We start from the raw sequence: 6,307 nt of genomic DNA on the forward strand, positions 1-6,307 counted from the left end.
GATTCTCCTGCCTCAGCCTCCCAAGTAGCTGGGAGTACAGGCGTGTGCCACCACGCTTGGCTAATTTTTGTATTTTTAGTAGAGATGGTGTTTCACCATGTTGGCTAGGCTGATCTTGAAACCTGAACTCAGGTGATCTGCATGCCTCAACCTCCCAAAGTGCGGGGATTACAGGTGTGAGCCACCGTGCCCAGCCTTGCAAAGAACAATTGTGCTGTGCAACCTGAGTGGGAGTGCCAAGGCTGTGGGGACAGGGGGGGGCTAGAGGACAAGCCCCCAGGGGAATCTCTATGATGGCAAACTAGCAGGGCCCACAGCCCAGACGGTTTTTTTTTTTTTTTTAAAAAACAAATTAGGAAACTAAAACACTGAAGGGAAAGTGACATTCATGAGGTCAACCAGCCAGTTAGTGGTACTGCTGGGAGCAGAAACCTGTATTGCACATCCATAGCTCTTTCTTTGGCCTTTCTGAGAGTGATTTATTCCATTTCTTGGTATTTATTACTGGTTACTGTTATTTATTACTGGTTACTTCACACTGGGTGAAGACAATAGTAACTTATTACCATGAAAAACTTCTTGGGAAAAAATGTATTAAGTTATTATCATGAAAAGCTTCTTGGGAAAAAATGTATTAACTAACATTTGTATAGCACTGCAGAATTTATTAAGTACCTTTACATGTAAGTTTTCATTTAATTCCCCACAATAGCCATGTCAAGGGGGGATTATTACTGACCCATTTTTACAAATGAAACACAGGTTTGGAGATGTTTAATTATTTGCGTTTGCTCATATATTCAGAAAGTGGCATGATTAAGACTAACTAGACCAACCACAAAGTCCAGAGGGGCAGGGATTGTGTCTGTCTCATTTATTACTGCATCCCCAAACCTAGCCCATTGTTGAATGACCAAATGAATCTCAGAAATTCCTTGGATTCTTTATCATTTTTTTTTGTTTTGAGGCAGGGTCTCGCTCTATCGCCAGGCTGAAGGGCAGTGGTGAGATCATGGCTTACTACAGCCTCAGCCTCCCAGGCTCAAGTGAGCCTCCCACCTCAGCCTCCTGAGTAGCTGGGACTACAGGCATGTGCCACCATACCTGGCTAATTGAAAAAAAAAAAGCTGGGCACAGTGGCTCACACCTGTAATCCTAGCACTTTGGGAGGTTGAGGCGGGCAGATCACGAGGTCAGGAGATTGAGACCATCTGGCTAACACAATGAAACCCTGTCTCTACTAAAAATACAAAAAAATTAGCCAGGCATGGTGGCGGGCGCCTGTAGTCCCAGCTACTCAGGAGGCTGAGGCAGGAGAATGGTATGAATCCAGGAGTTGGAGCTTGCAGTGAGCCGAGATTGCACCACTTGCACTCCAGCCTGGGCAACAGGTCAAGACTCCGTCTCAAAAAAAAAAGAAAAGAAGAAAAGATCCAGCCTGGCCAAGATGGTGAAACCCCGTCTCTACTAAAAATATAAAAGAATTAGCCAGGCATGGTGGTGAACACCTGTGATTCCAGCTACTCGGGAGGCTGAGGCAGAAAACTGCTTGAACCCAGGAGGCAGAGGTTGCAGTGAGCTGAGATTGCGTCACTGCACTCCGGCCTGGGCAACAGAGAGACGGAACATCTCAAAAAAAAAAAAAAAAAAGAATTTATGGAGACAAGGTCTCACTATGTTGTCTAGGGTGGTCTCGAACTCCTGGGCTCAAGTGATCCTCCTACCTTGGCCTCCCAAAGTGCTAGGATTACATGTGTGAGCCACTGTGCCAGACTTTAAATTCTCTTTATTTTTTTGAGATGGAGTCTCACTCTGTCACCCAGGTTGGAGTGCAGCGTCACGATCTCAGCTCGCTGCAACCTCCACCTAGCGGATTCAAGCGATTCTCCTGCCTCAGCCTCCTGAGTAGCTGGAATTACAGGCACACACCTCCATGCCCGGCTAATTTTTTGTATTTTTTAGTAGAGATTGGGTTTCACCCTGTTGACCAGGCTGGTCACAAACTCCTGAGCTCAGGTGATCCACCAGCCTCAGCCTCCCAGAGTGCTGGGATTACAGGCGTGAGCCACCGTGACTGGCCAAGACCTTAAATTCTCTACGTCATCCTTCATAAAAGTTTTTAACTAGTACTCCTCTGTAGGGACCACTTTTTTATTTTTTTTGAGACAGGGTCTTGCTCAGTCACCCAAGCTGGAGCGTCTATCACGCAGACTAAAGTGCAGTGGCACAATCACAGCTCACTGCAGCCTCCACCTCCAGGACTTACTTAATGGATCCTTCCACCTTAGCTTCCCAAGTAGCTGAGACTACAGGTGCATGCCATCATACCTGGGTAAATACATATATATATATATATATATATATATATATATATTTTTTTTTTTTTGGCGAGGGATAGAGATGGGGTTTTGCCTTGTTGCCCTGGCCGGTCTCAAACTCCTGGGCTCAAGTGATCTGAGCACTTAAATCTCCCAAAGTGCTGGGATTATAGGCATGAGCCACTGTGCCCAACTTATTTTCTATTTTTACTTTTTTGAGACAGGGTCTCTCACTCTGTCATCCAGGCAGGGGTGCAGTGGCATGAACACAGCTCACTCCACCTCTGCCTCCCAGGCTCAAGATTCTCCTGCCTCAGCCTCCCAAGTAGCTGGGATTACAGGTGCATGCCACCATGCCCAACTAATTTTTTTTATTTTTTGTAGAGACGAGGTCTCACAACATCCTCACAACATTGGGTCTCTTTGTTGCCCAACCTGGTCACAAACTCCCAGGCTCAAGTGATCCGCCTACCTTGGCCTCCCAAAGTGCTGGGATTATAGGCTTGAGCCACCATGCTCGGCTGAGGACCACTTTTATAGTGCTCAGTGAAAGAGGTATATTTAGACATAAAGTCAGCTCAATAAACACAAATTTGGCAGGGTGCAGTGGCTCACGCCTGTAATCCCAGCACTTTGGGAGGCTGAGGCAGGTGGATCACTTGAGGTCAGGAGTTTGAGACCAGCCTGGTCAACATGGTGGAACCCTGTCTCTACTAAAAACAAAAAAATTAGCTGGGCCTGGTGGCATGAGACTGTAATCTCAGCTACTCAGGAGGCTGAGGCAGGAGAATCACTTGAAACCAGGAGGCGGAGTTTGCAGTGAGCCGAGATCATACCATTGCACTCCAGCCTGGGCAACAAGAATGAAACTCTGAGGTTCGCGCGGTGGCTCACGCCTGTAATCCCAGCACTTTGGGAGGCTCAGGCAGGCGGATCAATGAGCTCAGGAGTTCGAGACAAGGCTGACTAACATGGAGAAACCCTGTCTCTACTAAAAATACAAAATTAGCTGGGCGTGGTGTCACATGCCTGTAATCCCAGCTACTCGGGAAGTTGAGGCAGGAAAACTGCTTGAACCTGGGAGGCGGAGGTTGCAGTGAGCCAAGATAGCGCCATTGCACTCCAGCCTGGTCAACAAGAGCAAAATTCCATCTAAACAACAACAAAAAAAGAATGAAACTCTGTCTCAAACAAAAAACCCAACACAAATTCAAGTCATACAAATGCAAAGATACATTTTCTTTGCTCGGAATTTAACTTTCAATGTTTTTTCCAGGATCTGGGCTACGGAAACGGACAATTATGGAAATGGGAAAAGTCTACCCCCTGGCTTGCCCTGCCTTGGAAAGAGCTCTGGGGTGTTCCCCTGTACCTCTGTGCACTCTGTGCAAGTAGAGATACTCCAGATAACCGACATAGTCCACTTCTTCTGTGGCCAGGAAAGCAGCTGGACAGCAGAGGGCGATGAAGAGCCACGGACTTTGCCTGTAATCGGCTTGTAATGGGCTCTGAGGCCAGAGAATTTCTCAGACAGAAAGCTAGGGATCTTGGGTAGTCTTCTTAGGCCTCAGGTGTTGTGTGATTCTATAGCAATTTCTCTTATTTTATTCATTTATCTATATAGAGACAGGGTCTTGCTCTGTCACCCAGGCTGGAGTGCAGTGGTGTTATCTCAGCTCACTGCAGTCTCTACCTCCTGGGTTCAAGCAATCCTCCTGCCTCAGCCTCCTGAGTGGCTGAGACCACATTTGGGCACACCACCATGCCTGGCTAATTTTAAATTTTTTTGTAGAGGCAGAGTGTTGCTATGTTGCCCAGGCTGGCGTTAAACTCCTGGCTTCAAGTGATCCACGACCTGCCTTGGCCTCCCAAAGTGCTGGAATTACAGACGTGAGTAAACATGCCCCTCTCAATCACTCTTCTTTTCTTCAGAAACCTGAGTGACACCTGAGAGGCAGCCAGGGAAAGAGAATGAACTCTCTGGAGTCAGAACTGGTTTTGATTTTCACTGCATCCTTTTGAACTGAGTGACTCTAGCTAAATAACTCAGTGAGTTTCAGTTTGTCTCTTTATGTGTGAGGAAAGATAATTCTGTTGTGCAGAATTTGTCTCAGGAGCCTCTCACAGGGCTTAAGGTTGAACAACAATTCGAGGCACTGTCCTTGGCACTGGAGAGTCCACAAGGGGCAAAAAGCAAACATGGCTTCTGCCCTCATAGAATTTACAGTTTAGTAGGGAGGACTGCTTTTAATCAACTGACCCCACAGACAGATTGCAAATTACACCTGTGCAAGTAAGTGCAAAAAAGGAATGATCTCAGAGCCTGGGGAGGAAGAAGTGCCCAGGCAGGGAGATTTCCCTAAGGTAGTGAGGAGTGAGTTCAATCTGAAGGATGAGTAGGAGTTTACTAAGCAAAAAGAGAAAAGTCTTGCAAGAAAAGGAAATAGCTTATGCAATGCCCACATGTGTGGGAGCCTGCCGCAAGGCTGATGGGAATGCAGGGAAGAGAGAACAAGGTGGAGCTTAGCGGGGGATGTGGCTAGAGAGGCAGGAGTTGGATCACACAGGGGTCAGATCACAAGATCACACATTAGCCTAAGAACATTGGGAAACCATGAGCAATTATAATCACAGGCTATGAACACACTTCCATTCTGAAAAGGTCCATCTGGTTGCAGGACTCAACCCTCCACCCTCTTCCCCTCAATGCACCCTCAGGTATTGAAGTCACTGAGTTCTGCGGCTAATCCTTCCTCCTTTTCCCTTGTATTTCTCAATATCTCCCACTGGGACTATTTCAGTGGGCTCCCTGCCTCCAGTCTCACCTCCTCCACACAAAAAGCTTGACCTTATTTGATCCTCACAACATGCCTGCAAGTAAGCAAAGTTGCAATCCTTATCCCTATATAACAGATAAGAAGGCCGGGCATGGTGGCTTATGCCTGTAATCCCAGCATTTTGGGAGGCCGAGGCGGGTGGATCACCTGAGGTCAGGAGTTCAAAACCACCTTGGCCAACATGGTGAAACCCTGTCTCTGCTAAGAATACAAAAAATTACCTGGAGCGAGACAGGAGAATTGCTTGAACCCGGGAGGCAGAGGTTGCAGTGAGCCAAGATCGCGCCATTGCACTCCAGCCTGGGCAACAGAGCAAGACTCCATCTCAACAACAACAACAAAAACTTAATGTGTTGTCTGTACCCGTTACATTATGAATAGCACAAAAATTGAGTAAATATTCTTCCAGTATTTGAAACTGTTTTCTGACTCAGCAAAGAAGTTGCTCCCATCATTGACAATCCGGTTACGTTTTGTCTTTTTCACTTGTATCAACCAACATTCACGTTTACAATTACACTCCTTGGTCAACTGCAATCACAGTTCGTCTACCTATATCAGAGTTTGGCAAAAATCAATGAAAGCATTCTGTGAGAAAGTTATATGGAATTTGCCAATTTGCTATTATTTGTAAATTGTGAACTACACATCCTTTATGTCAGTAAAACTTAACGACAAATTTATGTACCTATATATGTGCATACATTCCCTTTCTCCCCCCAGACGGCTGGTTGTTACACATTTATCAGTACAGCACTGGGTCTAGAACACGATTCATGTAGTGATTCCACAAACATTCACTGGGTGCCAGGAGGGAGATACAGATTAATGATGAAATGACTCAGCCAAGGTCACACATCGCAAAGCGGCATAGGTGGGAGAACCATATGTGCTTCCAAGGCCAGCGGCTCTCTCCCAGGACCAGACCATGGTTTCCAAGGCCTCTCCATTCTACCGAATGGGATGCCCTGGGCCTGGGCGCCCAGGAAGTGAAAAGCAAGCGCTGGGAAAGGAGACCAACGCCAGCCGACAGACAGTTCACCGCCAATAGCGGCCGGGGGCGCGCGCGACGTCACTCGCCGTGGAGGCCAGCGCGAGCACGCCCTGGGGAAAGTGGCGTGGCTAAGCCCTTCCGGAAGTGACGTCGCCTTG

Source organism: Macaca nemestrina, chromosome 17, assembly GCF_043159975.1.
Source record: "Macaca nemestrina isolate mMacNem1 chromosome 17, mMacNem.hap1, whole genome shotgun sequence".
Taxonomy (NCBI): Eukaryota; Metazoa; Chordata; class Mammalia; order Primates; family Cercopithecidae; genus Macaca; species Macaca nemestrina.